Genomic DNA, 21824 nt, shown 5'->3' on the forward strand with positions numbered 1-21824 from the left:
GGCCTGTATCCAACAGCTGTCCCAGCATCAACTTGGAATCCAGGCTGGCCTCTTGCTCCAGGCCTGTGTGACCTCATGGCTTTGCTCCCGAGGAAGGGAGGGAATGAGAACTTGTTGTTTTCCCCTTCTCTGATTTTTGCTGGATTCAAAGCAGGAGTTTATAAAGATGGAAGCTTTGGATCCTAGCTCTGATTTTGCGTGACTTGGGAAAGTGATATAACTTCCCTGTCAGCCTCTCAGATGGAAAAAAGAATGCCCTCCTCACAGAACCACTGTGAGAAATACATAAAATAGTGTAGATGTGCAGAGGAAGATCTGCTGGCTACTGCTCACTCAATAAGTAAGACTATGATTATACTTGTTGGGTGTGCTTCTGGGTTTGGAGGAAACTGACTACTGTTATTGGTAGTGGATTTTAAACATGTATGAATTAACTTATTCCACCATAAGTTACTGAATACCTACTTCGTACCTGGTACTCATGAGCCACAGTGGTACACAGGTCAAAACCCTGCCTTCTGGTAGGTGGAAAGAAGAAGCAATCAATGGGATAAGAGACAAGCAGGATGATAGAGTGTCACCTAGAAGAGAAACTTTACCTGGACTTGGAGATCAAAGAAGGTTCCGGAGATGGGGTTCACCAAGTCATCTATTATGAGTCTGATCAAAACCATGATGTTGAGGAGAAAAGTAAAGACTGGGAGATATGTAGCTCTAGCCTGCAGCAAATGCCAAGTCTCACGGTGAAGGACACATTGGCATGCTCCTTAACTGAAACAGAGTCTATATGGATGAGCTAGGCAACAGAAGCCTGCAGAAGGTCAGCAACCAGTCCTTGGATCACATGGCCAACTATTGGGCACATGGGCTTAAATGTCCTACCATTTCCCAAGTCTGTATGCTCATGCATCCTAGGATACTCTCTTCTCTATGCCTGTATACTTCATTGTGTTCTTACTGTGAATCTTGTAGAATCTCACTGTGTGACATTGGATGATACTTTTTTTTTCTCATTGTCAGAACCTACATTTCCTATGACATTGTGAAGAGATTGGCTACCATTCTATCATGGAAATATTCTGAAAACTACAAAGGAAATAACCACGTGACAAATGGAACCAAGGTCAGTGATTTATGGAGAGAGATGGAGATGACAGTAGACAAACTTGTGCTGGAGGTCTGTAGATTGACCACAGAGTCCACTGTCCACCAACAAGTCCAATTATTTAAGGGAATTATCAACCATTGTCACAGACATCTCTTGGTCCCAAGAGTCACTCAAGTAATCTTTACATGCTGTTAGAGTCTAATGTCATTTCAATGAGGCTAATTGGAATTGAAACCCCACTCATAGAGAATGAAGGTCAAGTTACTGAGCCTCTGTGAAGGTCCCTCACTGTGTGAGCTGAAAAATTACAATATATTTAAGAAGCCAAAGGTGTGTGCAATGTATTGTGTAAAGTACTAACACATAGTAGGCATGAAATAAACAAGTTACCCCATTCTTCTTGCCTCTACACTAAGTCAAGCCTAAGAAAATAGTTTAAAGCACAGTATCACCAATACATCTAGTGTATATGTTCTACCTTGCTTTCTGCTTACAAGATGGACAGATTTTACTTCTTTAACTTGAGAACTGAATTGATTATGAAAATGGAAACGTGAAGATGAAAAGAAAGAACCTCTGCCACTTAGCAGAGCAGCATGGAAAGTCATCAGGTCTTGCAGACTCGGGACCAGAAACGGATGGCTCTCAGAATTCCGATCATTCCTTGGCTGCATTGCATCCTACAAGTAGAGGGCTCCACTGATTGCTCCTGGGACCTTGTCCATTTTTATAATGTGTTTTATACCTTCTTGGTCTCTTCTGGATGCCTTTGGTCATTGTCATCTCAGCAGTTTGATGAGGCTCCAAATCAAATTTTAGCTCCATTGGTAAAAAGGTGTAATTAGCAAGCCTTTGGTGCCCTTGTTGGACCAGCTTTCAAGCCAAGTCATCAGAGAGGCTTGAGACTGTCATTTGGTTATTGCCTACTCCACACTCCTGAAGCCAAGAACTGGAGTCATGTAATCCTGGACTAATCAAATCATTCCTATTCATCTGGAACTTTCATGACTTAGGCAACAAAAGTCTTACATCCCAGGAGATTCTTAAACCAGACTTAAAACTAAAAGCCTCATGTCCTCATGTCCTGTGAACTCCTTCAGCTGAGCGCAAATTGGAACAACTGGCAACCCTCTGCTGTCCCAGGATGGGGATTTCTGCACAGGTGTGACTGAAGTAGGATTTCCCACAGCCAAATGATGAGGAGCTCAGGAGTCTGACAAAGTCTTCCTGATCCCATAGTCCATCTGTCTCAGAGGACTGTCCTGTAGGTATATGGGATTCAGGAGAGTCCTGTGAAAGTGATATTTCAAATGGAAACTCTAGGATTAAAAATCTCTCAAATCTAGACAATTAGAAGTTTTGGCTTTTATTATTACATTCATTGCTCTCGAACTTTCTAGGCTCATAAAAAGTGGTCCTTGTTGGTCTCAAATGAAATACGATATTCAAGTTAAAAAGAAAACGTGTTGACCAAATCAACAAAAAAGATCAGCAACAGTACAGCAGTTTTAAGGTCTAAGAAACCCACACACACAACTATATTCCCCAGACTGGGTGAACAGGTGGGTGTGCTGATGGCCCGTGTTCATTCTTTCATTCACCCCTGAAGTCAATGTTTGGTAGGAACATTTTCGAGGAAGTAATAGCATGTAAAGCTACCCAGAGTTTTCTGAAGTGTGGCATTGGAGTCTTCTGTCAATTCAATATAAACCTCAAACACAAATATCATCTCAAAGGGAAAAAGAGATCATTTATTCTGAACCAAAGCAAAGTGGGTTTTAGATGTTATCTGATGATATGCTTAGCTTTGGGGTTTGAAGAAGCTAATGCTATGTTAGGTTACAGATTGCAAAGATTTTCCTTGATATAATAGAAGCAGAGGTGACCAATGAGTGGCTAAAAAGGGGGCAAAAGACAGCAAAGAATAATTTGGCTCTGAGTCTGTAACATTCCAACTCTACAATCACAAGGCTCAGTCAAATACTCTTTAACACAGGTGTAGCTTTTTCCCTAACAACTTCAGTTCACAGTCCTCCCTGTCAACCATGTATCACATTCTGTGTATGCAGAGGCCAAGTGCTGTTTTATGTCCCACAGTGCTAGGAAGTTCTTTCCTTGGATCTCGGTAGTGAATTGAGCAGTCTGTAACAGAGAATAGTTGGTAAAGCTACTAGGAAAAAACTCACTTTGATCAGAGTCTGTTGTTGCTTTTTTTTCTTACCCTCCATGTCTGACATAACATTTGCATGAGATATATCAGGAATACTACTCCTCAAGTAGAATAGCCTAAAGAAGTAAAGGGAGCTGATTAGGGAGGCAGGCATCCCACTCACAAGAAACGCTCTGCTCTTGTCATTATACTCCTTAAACAGATTGATTATATGTTTGTACCAGTGTCCACAATCATTTTTACCCCATTAAATAGTTTTTGAGTATTTGGAGAAGTTTATTTTCTCTTTTGATCAGCTTGACTTTGTAGCCACAATGTCATATAAAGTGGCTTGTTCTAATTTTAGGAAGGATCAACCTTTAATGTTGAAATTATTATACCTGTTACTTGTGACTAATATTTGTATTTGTCCTATGAGTTAAGTGTTAGACCAGGGTTTTTTTAAACTTATTATTAAGAGGTTTCTATTCATTTTACATATGAATCACAGATTCCCCTCACCTCCCTCCTCCTGCTGCCTAGCTTTACCCCCCAACCCCACCCATTCCCACCTCCACCAAGGCAAGGTCTCCCATGGGGAGTCAGCAGAGCCTGGCACACTCAGCTGAGGCAGGTCCAAGGCTCTCCACCCTGCTCCAAGGCTGCCCAAGGTGTCCCACCAAAGGCACTAGACTCCAAAAAGTCGGCTCGTGCACAAGGAACGGATCCTGATCCCACTGCCTAGGGGTCCCCTAAACAGTTCAAGCTAAACAACTGTCTCGCCTATCCAGAGGTCCTAGTCCGGTACCATGGGGACTCCTCAGCTATTGATTAATAGTTCATGTGTTTCCACTAGTTTGGCTGGCTGTCTCTGTACATTTTCCCATCATAATCTCCATGTCCCTTGCTCATTGAATCCCTCCTCTCTCTCATCAGATGGACTTCTGGAGCTCAGCCTGGTGCCTGGGCATGGATCTCTGCATCTGCTTTCATCAGTCATTGAATGAAAGCTCTATGATGACACTTAGGGTATTCAGTCATCCAATCACTGGAGTAGGCCAGTTCAGGCACCCTCTCAACTATTGCCAGTAGTCTAAGGTGGGGTCATCCTTGTGGATTCCTGGGAACTTCCCTAGCACTCTGTTTCTTCCTATTCCCATGATGTTTTCATTCATCATGGTATCTCTTTCCTTGCTTTCCCACTCTGTCCTTGTTCCAGTTAGAACCTCCTGTTCCCCTATGTTCTCATTCCCCATCCCTTGCTCTCCATTATCCCCCCTCACCCCCAGTTTGTTCATGTAGATCTCATCTATTTCTTCTTGGTTGAGCGATCCATGTGTCTTTCCTAGGGTCCTTCCTGCTAGCTAGCCTCCCTGGAGCTGTGGGTTGCAGTCTGGTTATCCTTTGCTTTGCATCTAGTATCCACTTATGAGTGAGTACATACGAAGTTTGTCTTTCTGAGTCTGAATTACCTCAATCAGGATGATATTTTCTAGTTCCTTCCATTTGCCTGCAAATTTCATGATGCCATTGTTTTTCTCTGCTGAGTAGTACTCCATTGTGCATATGTATCACATTTTCTTATTCCATTCTTCAGTTGAGAGGCATCTAGGTTGTTTCTAGGTTCTGGCTATCATGAATAATGCTACTATGAACATAATTGAGCATGTGTCCTTGTGGTATGATTGAGCATTCCTTGGGTATATGCACAAAAGTGGTATAGCTGGGTCTTGAGGTAGATTGATTCCCAATTTTCTGAGAAACCGCTATACTGATTTCCAAAGTGGCTGTACATGTTTGCACTCCCACCAACAGTGGAGGAGTGCTCCCCCTGATCCACATCCTCTCCAACATAAGCTGTCATCCGTGTTTTTGATCTTAGCCATTCTGACAGGTGTAAGATGGTATCTCAGAGTCATTTTGATTTGCATTTCCCTAATGACTAAAGATGTTGAACAATTCCTCAAATGTCTCTTGGCCATCTAAGATTCTTGCATTGAGAATTCTCTGTTTAGCTCTGTAGCCCATTTTTTTTAATTGGATTGTTAGATATTTTAATGTCTAGTTTCTTGAGTTCTTTATATATATTGGAGATCAGCCCTCTGTCAGATGTGGGGCTGATGAAGATCTTTTCCCATTCTGTAGGCTGTCGTTTTGTCTTATTGACCATGTCCTTTGCCCTACAAAACTTCTCAGTTTCAAGAGGTCCCATTTATTAATCATTGTTCTTAGTGTCTGCTACTGGTGTTGTATTTAGGAAGTGGTCTCCTGTGCCAATGTGTTCAAGACTACTTCCTACTTTCTCTTTTATCAGGTTCAGTGTAACTGGATTTACATTGAGGTCTTTGATCCACTAGGACTTGAGTTCTGTGCATGGTGACAGATATGGATCTATTTGCAATCTTCTACATGTTGACATCCAGTTACGCCAGCATCATTTGTTGAAGATGCTTTCTTTTTTTATTGTACAGTTTTGGCTTCTTTGTCAAAAATTAGGTGTTCATATGAGTGCAGATTAATGTCAGGGTCTTCAATTCGACTCCACTGGTCCACATAATAATTTTGATGCCAGTACCAAGCTGTTTTTATTACTACAGCTCTATAGTAGAGCTTCAAGTCAGGGATCACAATGCCTCCAGAGGTTGCTTATTCTACAGGATTCTTTTAGCTATCCTGGGTTTTTCGTTTTTCCATATGAAGATAAGTATTGTTCTTTCCAAGTCTGTGAAGAATTGTGTTGGCATTTTGATGGGGATTGCATTGAATCTGTAGATTGCTTTTGGTAAGGTTGCCATTTTTACTATGTTAATCCTACCTATCCATGAGCATGGGAGATCTTTCCATTTTCTGATACCTTCTTCAATTTCTTTCTTCAGTGATTTAAAGTTCTTATCATACAGGTCCTTCACTTGCTTAGTTAGAGTTACCCCAAGGCATTTTATATTATTTGTGGCTATTATAAAGGGTGATTTTCTCTGATTTCTTTCTCAGCCCTTTTATCATTTGTATATATGAGGACTACTGATTTTTCGAGTTAATCTTTTATCTTGCCACATTACTGAAGGAGTTTGTCAGCTGTAGGAGTTCCTTGGTAGAATTTTTGGGGTCACTTATGTATACTATCATATCATCTGCAAATAGTGAAAGTTTGACTTCTTCCTTTCCAATTTCTATCCTTTGATCTTTTTATGTTGTCATATTGCTCTACCTAGAACTTCAAGTACTTTATTAAATAAATATGGGGAGAGTGGACAGCCTTGTCTTCTTCGTGATTTTAGTGAAATTGCTTTGAGTTTTTCTCCATTTAATTTGATGTTGGCTGTTGGCTTGCTGTAAATTGCCTTTATTATGTTTAGATATGTTCCTTGTATTCCTGATCTCTCAAAGACCTTCATCATGAAGGGGTATTGATTTTTTTCAAAGGCCTTTTCAGCATCTAATGAAATGATCACGTGTTTTTTCTTTCAGTTTGTTTATATGGTGTATTACATTGACAGATTTTCATATGTTGAACCATCCTTCATCCCTGGGATGAAGCCTACTTGGCCATGGTGGATAATTTTTTGATGTTTTCTGGGATTTGGTTTGCCAATATTTGAGTATTTTTGCATCAATGTTCATGAGGGAGATTTGTCTGCAATTCTCTTTCTTTGTTGCATTTTTGTGCGGTTTGGGTATTAGGGTAACCATAGCCTCATAAAAAGAGTTTGGTAATGTTCCTTCTGTTTTTATTGTGTGGAACAATTTGAAGAGTATTGGAATTATCTCTTCTTTGAAAATCTGGTAGAATTCTGTGCTAAAAACATGTAGTTCTGGGCATTTTTTGGTTGGGAGACTTTTAATGACTGTTTCTATTTCCTTGGGGGTTATTGGTCTATTTAAATAGTTTATCTGGTCTTGATTTAACTTTGGTTTGTGGTACCTATCCAGAAAATTGTCCATTTCCTTCAGATTTTCCAATTTTGTGGATTACAGGTTTTTGAAGTACGACCTGATGATTCTCTGGATTTCCTCATTGTCTGTTGTTATGTCTCCCTTTTCATTTCTGATTTTGTTAATTTGGATGCTCTCTCTCTGCCTTTTGGTTACTTTGTATAAGGGCTTATCTATCTTATTGATTTTTTCAAAGAACCAACTCTTTGTTTCATTGATTCTTTGTATTGTTCTCTTTGTTTCTATTTCATTGATTTCAGCCCCCAATTTGATTATTTCCTGTCATCTATTCCTCTTGACTGAGTTTGCTTCTTTTTGTTCCAGAGCTTTCAGGTGTGCTGTTATGTTGTAGTGTGAGATTTCTCCATCTTCTTTATGTGGGCATTTAGTGCTATGAATTTTCCTCTTAGCCCTCCTGCTTTCATAGTGTCCCATAAGTTTGGGTATGTTGTACTTTTATTTTCATTGAATTCTAGGAAATCTTTAATTTCTTTCTTTATTTCTTCCTTGACCCATTGGTGATTCAGTTGAGCATTATTCAGTTTCCATGAGATTATAGGCTTTGTGTAATTTTTGTTGTTGTTGAAATCTAACTCTAAGCCATGGTAGTCCAATAAAATATAGAAGGTTAATCTAATTTTTCTGTATCTGTTGAGATTTGCTTTGTGACCGAGCATGTGGTCAATTTTAGAGAAGGTCCCATGGGGTGCTGAGAAGAAGGTATATTTTTTTGTGTTAGGGTGGAATGTTCTGTAGACATCTATTAAGTCCATTTGAGTCATAACTTCTGTTGGGTCCCTTATTTCTCTGTTAAGTTTCAATCTGGCAGATCTATCCAGTGGTGAGAGTGGGGTGTTGAAATCTCCCACTACTAGTGTGTGGGGTTTGATGTGCAATATAAGCTTTAGTAATGTTTCTTTTACAAATGTGGGTGCCCTTGTATTTGGGGCATAAATGTTCAGAATTGATACTTCATCTTGGAAGATTTCCCTGTGATAAATATATTATGTCCTTCCAGATCTCTTTCGATTGATTTTAGTTTGAAGTCTATTTTATTAGATATTAGAATAACTGCACCAGTTTGCTTCTTAAGTCCATTTGATTAGAAAGTCTTTTCCCAGACTTTTACTCTGAGGTAGTGTCTGTCTTTGAAGTTGAGGTGTGTTTCTTGTAAGCAGCAGAAGGATGGATCCTGGTTTCGTATCCATTCTGTTAGCCTGTGTCTTTTTATAGGCGAATTGAGACCATTGATACTAAGGGATATTAATGACTAGTGATTGTTAATTCCTGTTAATTTTTGGTGGTAGTGTTTTGTGTTTCTCTTCTTTGGTATTTGTTGGTGTGGTATTATCTATTGTCTGTGTTTTCATGGGTGTATCCAACTTCCTTAGGTTGGATTTTTCTTTCTAATGCTTTCTGTAGGGCTGGATTTGTGGATAGGTATTGTTTAAATCTGGTTTTATCATGGAATATTTTGTTTACTCTGTCTATGGTGATTGAGAGTTTTGCTGGATATAATAGTCTGGATTGGCATCCATGGTTTCTTAGTGTCTGCATAACATCTGTACAGGACCTTCTGGCTTCAGAATCTCCATTGAGAAGTCAGGTGTTATTCTGATGGGTCTGCCTTTATATGTTTCTTGGCCTTTTTCCTTTGCAGCTCTTAATATTTTTTCTTTATTCTGTGTGTTTAGTGGTTTGATTATTATGAGGCAAGGGGGCTTTTTTTGCATCCAGTCTATTTGGTATTCTGTAAGCTTCTTGTATCTTCATAGGCATTTCGTTTTTTAGGTTGGGAAAGTTTTCTTCTATGATTTTGTTGAATATGTTTTCTGTGCCTTTGAGTTGGTATTCGTTTCCTTCTATCCCTATTATTCTTAGGTTTGGTCTTTTCATGGTGTCTCAAATTTCCTGGACATTTGTGTTATGACTTGTTTGGCTTTAGTGTTTTTCTTTGACTGACAAATCTATTTCTTCTATTGTGTCTTCAACACCAGAGATCCTCTCTTCCATCTCCTGCATTCTGTTGGTTATGCATCTGTAGTTCCTGTTCGTTTACTCAGATTTTCCATTTCCAGCATTCCCTCTGTTTATGTCTTCTTTATTGCCTCTATTTCAGTTTTCAAATCTTGGACTGTTTTCTTCACCTGTTTAATTGCTTTTTCTTGGATTTCTTTAATGGATTTATTGATTTCTTCCCATTTTTGTTTGTCTTTTCCTCAATGTCTTTATTGATTTCTTCCAATTTTTTGTTTGTCTTTGATTTCTTTAAGGGAATTTTTCATTTCCTCTTTAAAGGCCTCTATCATCTTCTTAAAGTCATTTTTAAGGTTGATTTCTTCTGTTTATTCTGTGTTGGGATGTTCAGGTCTTGCTGATGTAGAACCACTAGGTTCTGATAGAGCCATATTTGTCTTTATGCTGTTGATTTTATTTTTTGCACTGGTGTCTACCCATCTCTCCCTCCACTTGGTGCAAGAGGTATCTGCATCTGAGGGAGCCTCTCTTGGTCTGATCAAAACTCTTGGTCCAATGGAAGCTATTGGGTCTAATTAGGGCTCTTGTTCCAATCAGTGCTGATGGACTCTGTGTCTCAGGGAGCAGCTCTTAGTCCAATTGGTTCTGGTGGGCTCTGTCTCAGGGAGCAGTTGCAGTCTCCTGAGGGAGGGTGGGGTTTGTGGGAGGTGGGGCTTGAGGGTTACAGGGTCTGATAGGGGATGGTGGTATTCTGACCTGTTTGCAGGACACCTGCCTACTGGTCTGAAACTGGGACTGAAATGGGTGGTGGTGTGGGGGTGCAGAGTTTAGCCCCTGGGCCCAAAGCCTAGAGGCTGGGGTATTCAGCTATAAGGACAAAGACTCACCTCTTAGTCCAAGTGACCCTAGTGGGCTCTATCTCCTAGACCAAGTTTTAACTTGGGGAGATTAAATGGACAACTGCATTGTAGAAGAAAACATAAAATACTCTATTATTTTACTTCTTTCTGGTTAAATTATCTCTCTTCTATGTACCAAATATGATAAGAGAGAGGTCAGATTTGTAAGAAATCAAGATTTCATAGATTCTGTGGGAATAGCCAAATCTCATTCCTTATTTTGTAACTACAAAGGGAAATTGTGCTCCTATAGGAGTCATTTTTGGATCAATGCCTATTAACATCTTAGTGGCAAAATGTAAGTACTATTTAGTAATTTTCCTATTCCATCTAACTATGCTACAGACTCTTAAGATATAGTCTCTTATGTTATAATTCTTTTTTGTTTTTGAAAAGAATCATATGCTATATTTTGAACATTAATTCTTTTTAAGGTATGGCTTTAATTTTTTTTCTTTTAGTACATATAGTCTGGCCTAAAATTCCTAGTCCAGTGTCTATGTCCCTAGAGAGGTTTATTTTGGCTACAGCACTGGGACAATTTTCACTCATCAATAAAACAACATCCTGCTATGGATATCATTGCCATTTGATATTGATTACTTTTGTATAATTTGGATAAAAGAATCAACCCAAATCTTTTCAAAACTTTGGGTATCCCTCACAAGAGTTAATAGAATCAAAATTACTCTATGGCAGATAGAAGTTTAAGTATGTCATATGGCTTCAAAGAACCTTTAATTTGCTATATATTAATATTTTAATATCTATAGAAACATAGTAGCTCAGTTGAATCCAGTTACCAGTTTTGTTTTTTGTTTTGTTTTCTTTGTTTATTCAGACAGGGTCTCTCTACTGTTGTGGAATAATTCTTCTGTACACTGTGTGAATATATGTTGCTATGATTGGTTTAAAAAACAAGCTAACTGGCCAATAGCTGAACAGGATAAAGTTAAGTGGGAAAGCCAAACTAAGAATGATGGGATGAAGAAAGGTCAAGTCAGGGGAGTCTCCAGCCAGACACAGAGGGAGCAGGAGATAAACATGCCATGCTGTAAAAGTATGGCCATGTCACAGAGCATAAATAAGGAATATGGGTTAACTTAAATGTAAGAGCTGGTAGTAATAAGCCTGAGCTACTAGCTGATCATTTATAAGTAATATTAAGCCTTAGTGTCGGTTATTTGGGAAGCAGCTGCCAGATATTTGGGAATAGGCCATCAGACAGGAAAATTCCACCTACACTCTACATAGCCAACTATCCAGAGTCTCATTATGTAAATCAGACTGGCCCCAACTCATAGAGATTCACTTGCCTCTGGCTCCTGGGTGCTGGAATTAAAGGTGTGTGCTACCACACCAAGCACATTTCTTCTTCTCCTTCTTCTTTTAATCAGGAAAAAGCTCTATTGTTTTGAGTGACAGAAATCTGATCTAATATAGAGACACTCCACAAAACTTAGTTCCACTCAAAAAGTTTTTTAGGTTTCTTGACATCTGAAAAGTGAAATTTTGTCCTCACATTGTATTGGATAATCAGGTAATTCTTTCATGAATTTTGGAAAAGCTTGAATCTTTTGAAAACATGTAGACTTGTATTAGGGAAAGTAGGATGTCCAGAAAAGCATAGGTTAATAAGGCAGGAATGTCATCATATCCGGAGTTTTAAGTTACTCTGGGGACTCAGTTGCTGATGTAGTTGAAGAGGAGTATCACTCAGCACTGCTGAATTTCAGGTTATGTTCCCAGAAGTCAGCACACATTTGAGGTGAGAAATATGAACCAACCTTTATCTCCTGAACCTCATGTCACAGGTGGTTGGAAGTAATGCGGTAGTCCTTTCTACTGAGGAGTTTCTGGAGCAGTATCTTGTCTAAGTGGAAAACCAGTGGTTCTAACTCCCTTCCTTTCCTCCTTCATTACCTTTCACCCACCATGGAAAGACTGTGTAACCAGTTCTTAATTTCTAGTTATTTTCAAAAGTCCTTTACAATGGGCTAAAGCAGTGGTTCTCAAACTTCCTTATGCTGTGACCCTTTAATACAGTTCCTCATGTTGTGGCGACTCTCTCAACCATAAAATTATTTTCATTGTTACTTCATAACTGCAATTTTGTTACTGTTATGAATTGTAATATAAATACCCGTGTCTTCTGATGGTTTTAGGCAACCCCTATGAAAAGGTCATTTGAACCAAGAAGAGGTCATGACCCACAGGTTAAGAAATGCTGATAAACTGTCTCCTTTTAACAGAAGTGGCTCAAACAGTCATTTTTTTGTAGGTTGCTAAGGAAGATAAAAGCTTTAATCAATGTTAATAACTCACATTTTTTAGTGTTTATTTAACTACTAATCCAGAGGACTAGAGATCATAAGCAAAAGGAAAAATCTACACAATACACCAAATTTTATAGACACTTAAATATTTGTCCACAAAAATAAGTTTCACTATTACTGTGAAACGTAGCATAAATGACCCAAGCAGGAATAACTCTAATAAAACTTTTTATTGCTTTGTGACAATGGAAAATTTTACAGTAATGAACTTAGCATCAAGATATATTGTTGTTGGAGGCATTTGGATAAAATCTAATCATTAATTTTAAAATATCCCATTTGGTAAAGATTAGCTGGAAAATCTTGTTTTTAAGCCAGTTTTTCTGTAATTCTTTAATTTATGTAGGTAGGAACAGATCAGTATTTTAAGAGAATCTTATTTTTGTAAACAGAATCAGGCTCATGCGTGTGTGTGTGTGTGTGTGTGTGTGTGTGTGTGTGTGTGTGTGAGTGTGTGTGCGTGTGTTTGCTTGTGTGTTTGTGTGTGTGTGCGTGTTTGTGGGTGTGTTTGTGTGTTTGTGTGTGTGCATTTGTGTGTGTTTGTGTGTGCATTTGTGTGTGTTTGTGTGTGTGTACGTGTTTGTGTGTGTGTTTGTGTGTGCGTTTGTGTGCGTTTGTGTGTGTGTGTGTTTGTGTGTGTTTGTGTGTGTGTGCGTTTGTGTGTGTGTTTGTGTGTGCGTTTGTGTGCGTTTGTGTGTGTTTGTGTGTGTGTGTGTGTGCGTGTGTGTGTGCCTACAGGTTGTTTCCCGAGCCCTCATGTGTGTAAAAACCAATCTTCTCTGACAGCTGGAGGGATCTGTGTTTGGGGTCAGATTTATGTGCTGCTTGTGGCAGTAGCCTGAAGTTTCACTCCAAGGTTGGTTTTTTCCATTGTACCTAAGGTTTATCCTGCACACCTATGGGGATTTTAGGGAGATGAAGACATTTTTCTGATCATCTTTCATGTGTGTCTTCTCAACTGAGTCCATAAGGGCTAAATACTTCAAATTCAGGAATGGGGGGACATATTTATTTTTAGGCTTTTTTGTTTTTGTTTTTCGAGACAGGGTTTCTCTGTGTAGCTTTGCGCCTTTCCTGAATCTCACTTTGTAGACCAGGCTGGCCTCGAACTCACAGAGATCCGTCTGGCTCTGCCTCCCGAGTGCTGGGATTAAAGGCGTGCGCCACCACCGCCCCGCTATTTTTAGGCTTCTTTGTGAGGCTGTTTCATTTCCTAGGAAGTCCACCTGATGTTTCTAGTCTGTTGGACTAGAGGGAAGAAGTGTTTCCTGTTTTCAGTGTCTTTATGACCTGGCACTCAGAGAATTTCTTCGCTAAAAGGGACAAGTTTGGGATAATCAAGTAATGACATAAAGGGAAAAGCATGCAGAAATAGATACTGGAGGGGTGGTAGGAGGAAAGAAAAGAGGCCACAGTAGTAATGCTCTAACTCAATGCTCTGGAAACAAATGAAAATTAATGAATGCTCTGAAAGTAAATAAGAGGACATCCAACAATGTCAGCATAAACCAGTGGTCCTTACCTAAACCAAAGGGAAGAATATCCAAGTCCCAGACGGAACTCACCAACATCTGGCCTGAGAGGGAAGAATGGATGGCTAAGCCTAGAGTACCCAAGCTAAAACCTGGTTCGGTGCTGATCTGTATAATTCCTTCAGTAAAAGTGGATCAAGCTGGGTGGCAGTGTCACACACCTTTAATCCCAGCACTCAGGAAGAAGAGCCAGACAGAGCTCTGTGAGTTTAAGGCCAGCCTGGTCTACATGAGTGAGATCCAAAACTCCAAGACAGGCATCAAAACTACACAGAGAAACCCTGTTTCGTAAAACCAAAAAAAAAAAAAAAAAAAAAAAAAAAAAAAAGAGGGGGAATGAGATCATTTATTCTGAGCCAAATATGACAAACCATAGTATGGAAACATGAATTCAGGTCACTTTGAATAACATGTTCTAACATAGAAATGTCACATGAACATCTGTAATCACGGGACACAAGAATGTTGTACATTAAAGCATTTCTTTCAAAGGTATGGGTAAAAACATCAAACAGCAGAGCTATGGTAAAGTGGAGAAAGCTCCACAATGTTTGAGACATTGTCAGATAGCACTCATATTTTGGTTGTGAGCCTAGCCTTTAACAACTGAGCCGTCTCTCCAGCCCATCTAATAACACTCTGAATTCTGGAGCTGGTGGAAGTCTGTCTGATACATTAACACCTTCCAACGTTTTTACCGAATTGTTGGAAGGATATGAAGGTCAGACAAAGAGGTAGAGCATGAGTAGCTACCAAGGGAACCAAAGAGCACCAGTGATGATGTGGCTCTGAGTCTGTAACATTTCAGGTCTCCATGCTCACGAAGTTCTAGCCAGTCACTGTGATGTCTATCTGACTGCTAACACTAACGGCAAGAATGGAGAACTTCCCTAATAACCCCCAGCTTTGCTACTTTGATCGAAGGATTCTGTATTCACTTGAAAGGTTTTTATTTAATAGGGTCAGGACACATTAAATCAGCAGGGGCATCTCTTGCCAAGAGCACAATCTAGGAGGGTTCTAAACATGAAGATTCTCTTGTCCTTAGAATGTGTTACCCTGAGTGGGTTCATGCAGTAATACATACATACATACATACATACATACATACATATATATGAGTCTTACAGTAACCTGGAAAGCTCACCTGATGTCCTATTCCAGTTTATTAGGGCACTCTTACTTGGAAATTCATGGTTGACCATGCTGTGGTTAGCCTCAATCTCTATATAGCTCCCTCTGTGGTCATCAGACTGACCCCACATACACTGGTGGGTCCAATGGAAACCACATCGTTAGCATAACACACTGTCAGGTGTGATCCAGGAACCTCCTACAATTTACAAAGCAAGCTAAATATTTACTACACCAATGCCAAGTGATTAGCATTTTGTGTCCACCTTCCTACTAGTCTTCAGAAATCTGTGGGGAATAGCAAGTGGCCTGGGAAGACATGCTCATGGGTGCAATAGTGGCATGAATGTTACGGGAATAACCAACTACTGTCCCATTGAATTTAAGGACCATTCCAGAAAATGGAATTTATGCTTGTCATTGTTAATGAGGCTAAGAACCTGGGGCTGCTTATGTTATAGGCCCTAGTGAAGAACCTATTGTTGTTATTTTACTACATGAAATAGAATTAAACTGTCCACTAGGTACTTGTATTTGTACTCATAAATTAGTGTATCTCTCCATCCTCACTAGAGAAGCCCTTTTTCCCTATACCTATACATATGTTGGTGGTACTATGTGGACCCAGTGAGTCTAAAACCCGAACATATGAAATTGGGAATGAACAGTGGTGGGGTGAGAGGGAAAGAATTGGAGGGGAGGAGATGAGGGATGAATTTGATCAAAACACATTATACACATGTATGAAATTCTCAAACAATAATAAATAAAGAAATCTGTGGGTAAACACTACCATTATTCCCTTGTATGTTGAAGGGTTGGAATCATAGTCCCAGAGAGGCATAATTGTAAACCAGTTCAATCTGATCCCAGAGCCCGAGCTTTTAGTTTCTCCAGAGTAAAGTGCCTGATAGTCAGGATTTATGAGATCCTAAAATGAAAAGGACAGGGGCCATGTATCCATCAGGGCACTGGCACAAAACAGAAGACCTATACATATTCGTTAGACTTTGATTTGGAAAATGTAAAACACAGCAAAGAATGGAACAGAAGCCCTCTACTAGATAAGATGGTGTTGTTACCCCTGAGTCCTGAACATTTGGGCATCTGTGAGAAATGGGTCCCAGAGAATTTTGTTTGAATGGGCATGTCCTAGAAATCAGAAATAATATACAAGAATACAGGCCATTCACGGGGCTTGATGTAGTCTGAAAGGGAAAGCAGATGCTGATGAGGCTGGGAAGTAAGACAATCCATGTCAGGATCTCCAAGTATTTAGTAAAGAGTATGTTGGACCTTCTACAACCCTGGGGATATGTTCAATAATAGTATGATATAATTTTAATTTGAGAGCATTCCTTTGAATGGGTAGTTCATGCCCATAATGAGACTGATGCAGGCCACCTAGGTTGTACAGTTCCAGGCTAGCCTGAGCTACAGAGTGAAACACTGGCTCAAAATAAAGACAAAAGTAAATCAGATAAATTTCCTCCTAGTGGTTTGGAAGGTGGCTTAGAAAAGCTATGGTTTGGTGGCAATAGATGAGTTTGGGAACTATTTATAATGTTGTAGGTAAAGACTATGGCAAATTTGCAGGGGGAGTCTGGCAGATCTCTCTGGGTGCAGAGGCAGAACATGTAAAGCATGTAAAAAAAACCCAAGGATGTCTGTACCTCATGGTAGGCTCATGATACAACAAAAAGACATCACTGAAAGCTCATACTCATAAACTGACATTAAACGTTTAGCTAGCAAACACCTGAGGAGCAAGCATTCTTTTATCGTGTTCACACTTAAAGATGCAAGTTTTTCTCCTAAGTGATGCTTCTTTACACACACACACACATACACTGCTCTTTACTTACTTGTCTCCTGGGAAAGAAGCCTGAAGGAGAGTCTTATTAAATGATATTGAATATGATCAGTAGACGTGTAAGTGGCCACAGGTTCACCAAACTGTAAAGCAAATAAAAAAGTGATGGAGAGAGCAATGAACAATTACAGAAGTATAACTCTTCCTTCCATCCTTCAGACTGAACCCCATGTGGTTATGAACATTCAACAAAACACTATCTCAGTGTTGGGGTTCCTGTGGCACTAACCCACCATGGGGGTCACCCATTTGGCAAGCCTCAATCTTGCACTTTTTATGTGCCTGGCTGTATATATTATAATATATAACATATGTGATATATTATAATATATATTACATTATAGTATTACTAGTATATTATAATTGGTTTAAGTTTCCTCTTCTGAGCCTTATGAATATTTTACTACTGTTATTATGATGCCAATAACATGAAAGTACTTTGCTTGCATTTCCTCCCCTTATCGAGGATGCTTTTCTACATACACTGACATAGTAGTTCAAGGTAGGTTTTTGTGGACTGACAATACATGACTGACTGCCTTAGGGAGGGAGTCCAGGGAAAAAGTGCCATTTTCAGTGGGAGTTGACACAGCCTAAGAGCCTATTGTCCTTGAAGAAGGCAAGAGAAAGCCTATCCAGGAAGGCTACCTTTTTCCTAATTCACAGAGACTCCTGAAGTGGTCCAGAGTTATGGAAGTTCACACTGAGACCAGAGCCCTGATTAAGATGCCACGATGTTGACTAGCATCCTCACAACATATCTCTAACTCTCTCCTGCTAGGTGGGACCATCTGACAACTGTCCTAGCATTTCCTTTTTTTCTATTTCTTTTATTAAAAATAGATATTTTGTCACCTGGGTGGTGGTGGCACATGCTTTTAATCCCAGTACTCTTATACTCGTGAAGCAGAAGCAGGCAGATCTCTGAGTTTAAGGCCGGCCTGGTCTACAGAGCGAGTTGCAGAACATCCAGAATTACACAAAGAAAAAAAATTTATATAATATATTCTGATTATGGTTTCACGTTTCCCCTCTCCCAATTCCTCCCTGGTACTCCCTACCTCTCCTGCCAGCTAAATCTACACCCTTTCTTTCTCTCTCATTAGAAAACAAATAGGTACCTACAAAATAATAATAAGACAAAATTAAAGCAGACAAAACAAACAAATTAAAAAACAAAACAAAAACCAAGAAGAAAAAGAGCTAAAGAAAAAGCACAAAAAACACATATAGATGCAGAGGCACACAAATGCACACACAGAAATCACATAAAAACACCAAAATCAGAAGCCAGAACATACACAAAAGACTTGTAAGGTTAGGGAAAAATGCCATTGGGTTCATTTTGTGTTGGTCATTTCCAGCTAGGTATGGGGCCTACCCTTAAGAGTGGTTCATATACTCAGTAAGACAGTTGAAGCAAATAATTTTTTTCCTTTGTGAGTGGTTATCAATTGAAGATAACTTCTGGGTTTGGGATGGGGCCTTGTGTCCACCTCGCCTTTCAGTGCTGGGACCCCATCTGGCGAAGACCCTGCAAGCCCTGCACATGCTGCCACAGTCTCAGTGAGTCCATATGTGCATGAGTCCTGCTGTGTTTAGAAGGCCTTGCTTCCTTTGTGGCCTCTATCTACTCTGGCTGTTATAGTCTTTCTGTCTCCTCTTCTACAGAGTTCCCTGAACTCTAAGGGGACTAGGTTGATGGAGACATCTCACTTACAACTAAGTGTTCCAATGTCTCTCACTTTCTGTACATCATCCCCCTGTGTGTTTCTGTATTTCTTCCCATTTACAGGAAGAAGATTCTTTAATGATGACCGAGCAAGATGCTCATCTATAGGTATAGCAGAATGCTGTTAAGAGTCATTTTACTGTCATGTTCCTTTAGCAGAACAGTAGTATTTGGTTTTACCCTATGTGGTAGTTTGAATAAAAATGGCCCCCATAGGCTCATAGAGAGTGACACATTTAGGAGATGTGGTTTTGTTTGTGTACGTGTGGCTTGTTGAAGAAAGTGTGCCACTGGGAGTGGGCTTTGAGGTTTTGAGTGCTCAAACCAGGCCGAGTCATTCTCTCTTATTTTTGCCTTCTGATCCAGGTATAGAACTCCCAGCTCCCTCTCCAACACTATGTCTGCTCGCATGCCACCATGCTTCCCACCATGATGACAATGGACTAAACCTCTGAACCTGTAAGCAAGCCCCAATTATATGCCTTCCTTTATAAGAGTTGCCATGGTCATGGTGTCTCTTCACAGCAATAGAAACTCTAAGACATCCTAGTTCCATGGTCTGTCTAGTGACAGGTTCTTGGACTTCTGAACAGTTTTAGGGATGGGTTCTAGCTCATGGAGTGCGCTGTAAATCCAAGCAGGTGTGGGTTAGTCACTCCCACAAGCTTTGTGCCACTATTGCCCCAGTGTTTTTTGCAAACAGGTCACTATCATAGATTAGAGGGTTTATAGCTGGGTTGGTTTTAATCTTTCTCCTTTGGTAGTGTGCAGAGTATCTTCCATACCATGAACACTAGTCAATAGGGATGAAGGCACTAGGTAGGCACCAGCTTGACTTCTCCATGTTCAATAAATTTTATAGGTGTTGTCTTCAGCAACAAGGCCTTATCATCAGTTTGTACAGAACAAAAAATAGGTTTGGCAATAGCCCGAGTGGTCTGGAAGTTTTCATGGGACCCCTTTAACCAATAATCAATTAGATGTAACCCATTCTCAGAACTGGAGGTTTCATTTGGTGGCAAGAGATGTTTAACTGGGGCTTGTCTCCCCCATTATTTGGTGATTCTATTGAGATTTTTTTCATATATGTATATATTTTAAGAAGCTTCTAGTATATTAGTTTTTTATATGACCCCACAAATAGCCCTTAGTTTTAGCAGTCTCTCTCTCTATTTCCTCCATGACCCCCTCTTCCCTCTCCATCCCCATTTGATCCTCCAATTCCAGTACTCCCCACCTTCCATCCAGCCACAACTATCTATTCTATTTCCCCTTCATAAGGAGATCCATCCATGCCCCCTAGTCCTTTACCCTATATTTAACCTCTGTGGTTATATGGATTATAGCCTGTTTATTAAAGACGTAACAGCTAACAACCACATATAGCATGTTTATGAAAAACTTACCAGCTGACATCCACATGTAAGCTAATAAATATATTCCATATTTGTCCTTTTGATGACAGTTTTAGTTAGGGTTTCTTTTGCTGTGAAGAGACACCATGACCCTAGCAACTCTTATAAAGGCAAACATTGAATTGAGTGGCTTACAGTTCAGAGGTTCAGTCCATTATCTTCATAGTAGGACATGGAGATGTGCAGGCAGACAGAGTACTAGAGAGATAGCAACAGGAAGTGGTCTCTGTCATTGGGCATGGCTTGAGCATAGATGAGACCTCAAAGCCTGTCTCCACAGTGACATACTTCCTCCAATAAGGTCACACTGACTCCAACAAGGCCACACCTAATATTGCCACTCCCTTTGGGGGCCATTTTCTTTCAAATCACCCCGATGACTCAGCATTTCTAAGATAAGGCTCTAGTGGCTTTGATTGCTAGCTGATCTATTCCAAATGGACTCATCATCTCAACCCATAAAGCTGCCCAGGGCCACATGGTCTCTGCTATTCTTAAAGCATTTATGCTACCTTGAAAACTTCCAACATGCTTCTGTCTAAAAGAGGGGATTAGGATGCTGATGTGAAATCTCATGTAGCCTCACCTTTTGCACCCTTCCCTGTGTTTGGAAACTTAGAGCATGGCCTGTCAAGACTTCTGTTTTGCCAGGCAGTGGTGGCGCACGCCTTTAATCCCAGCACTCAGGAGGCAGAGCCAGGTGGATCTCTGTGAGTTCGTGGCCAGCCTGGGCTACCAAGTGAGTTCCAGGAAAGACACAAAGCTACACAGAGAAACTCTGTCTCGAAAAACCAAAAAAAAAAAAAAAAAAAAAAGACTTCTGTTTTTAGAAGACTGTGACCCAGGTCATGAATGGTCTTCATTAAGCTTCCTCCTTGTCCGCATCCCAAACTGAACTTTTGAAGCCCCATCTAAATGAACTGAACTCTTTATGACAAATCTGAAGTGTCAGGAAATTTGTACGTAACCAGAGACTGACTCTTTGATGAGTTTTGGTCTCTTTTCTTAGGCAAATTGGCAAATCAAGGTTCTCACCCAGTCTCAGAAGAAAAAGTGGGGAGTGAAAACAACCCAAACAGCAAGGGTTAGTTAGAAGGTCAGATAGGATCAAGTCCAGGGCCAGAATAGTTGCTTCCCGGGCCTTCACTCTTGAGTGAGTTCCTAGACATCTCTGCAGCTCAATTTCAAAATATGTACTAATGAGGATGCCTTTAATTCCCCCTAAAAGACATTGCAAAGTGAAATAGAACCCCCTCAAAAGAGTACCTACAAAGTGCTTGATGAGGCCTTATTGTTACTGTTATCGCTGTTCTTCTTCTTCCTCTTCCTCTTCTTTTCTTCTGAAGATAGGGTCTCCCTATGTAGTTTTGGCTAGACTGGGGCTCACTAAGTAGACAAAGCTGACCAGGAATCCATAGAGATCCACCTGCCTCAGCCTCTGAGTGCAGTGTTTAAAAACCTGGGTCACCACACCCAGTACAAGGAATTCTTCATAGAGCACTTGGGAAGAATGGAAGCATATACCCATCTAGTTTATTTCCACCTCTCAATATAATTTCCTCTCAAGTAGCAGAAGATGTGACAACAGGGAGACTTTTCTTAACATTTACTCTAACCTCTCTTATATGGCACCAGGCTATCACAGAGGAATGTGCTATGGGTACCATCTGCTGTTAAAATGAGTGTAATGGGCCTCTTATTCTTCTGCCCAGTGGAGAAAAGACATCTCAGAATTA

At 40.0% G+C, this 21824-nt stretch overlaps 1 long non-coding RNA gene across 1 annotated transcript in view; it reads right to left on the minus strand.

Annotated features, from left to right (window-relative positions):
* Positions 1–21824, minus strand: part of LOC128108392 (uncharacterized) — a 194852-nt gene that overhangs the window by 76713 nt on the left and 96315 nt on the right. Inside the window, exon 2 of the long non-coding RNA XR_008217456.1 lies at positions 16934–17024. This is a non-coding gene — a long non-coding RNA (uncharacterized LOC128108392). The remainder of the gene's footprint in view (positions 1–16933; positions 17025–21824) is intronic.

This window comes from Peromyscus californicus, unplaced genomic scaffold (assembly GCF_007827085.1).
Source record: "Peromyscus californicus insignis strain IS unplaced genomic scaffold, ASM782708v3 Scaffold_13__1_contigs__length_99412109, whole genome shotgun sequence".
Classification (NCBI taxonomy): Eukaryota; Metazoa; Chordata; class Mammalia; order Rodentia; family Cricetidae; genus Peromyscus; species Peromyscus californicus.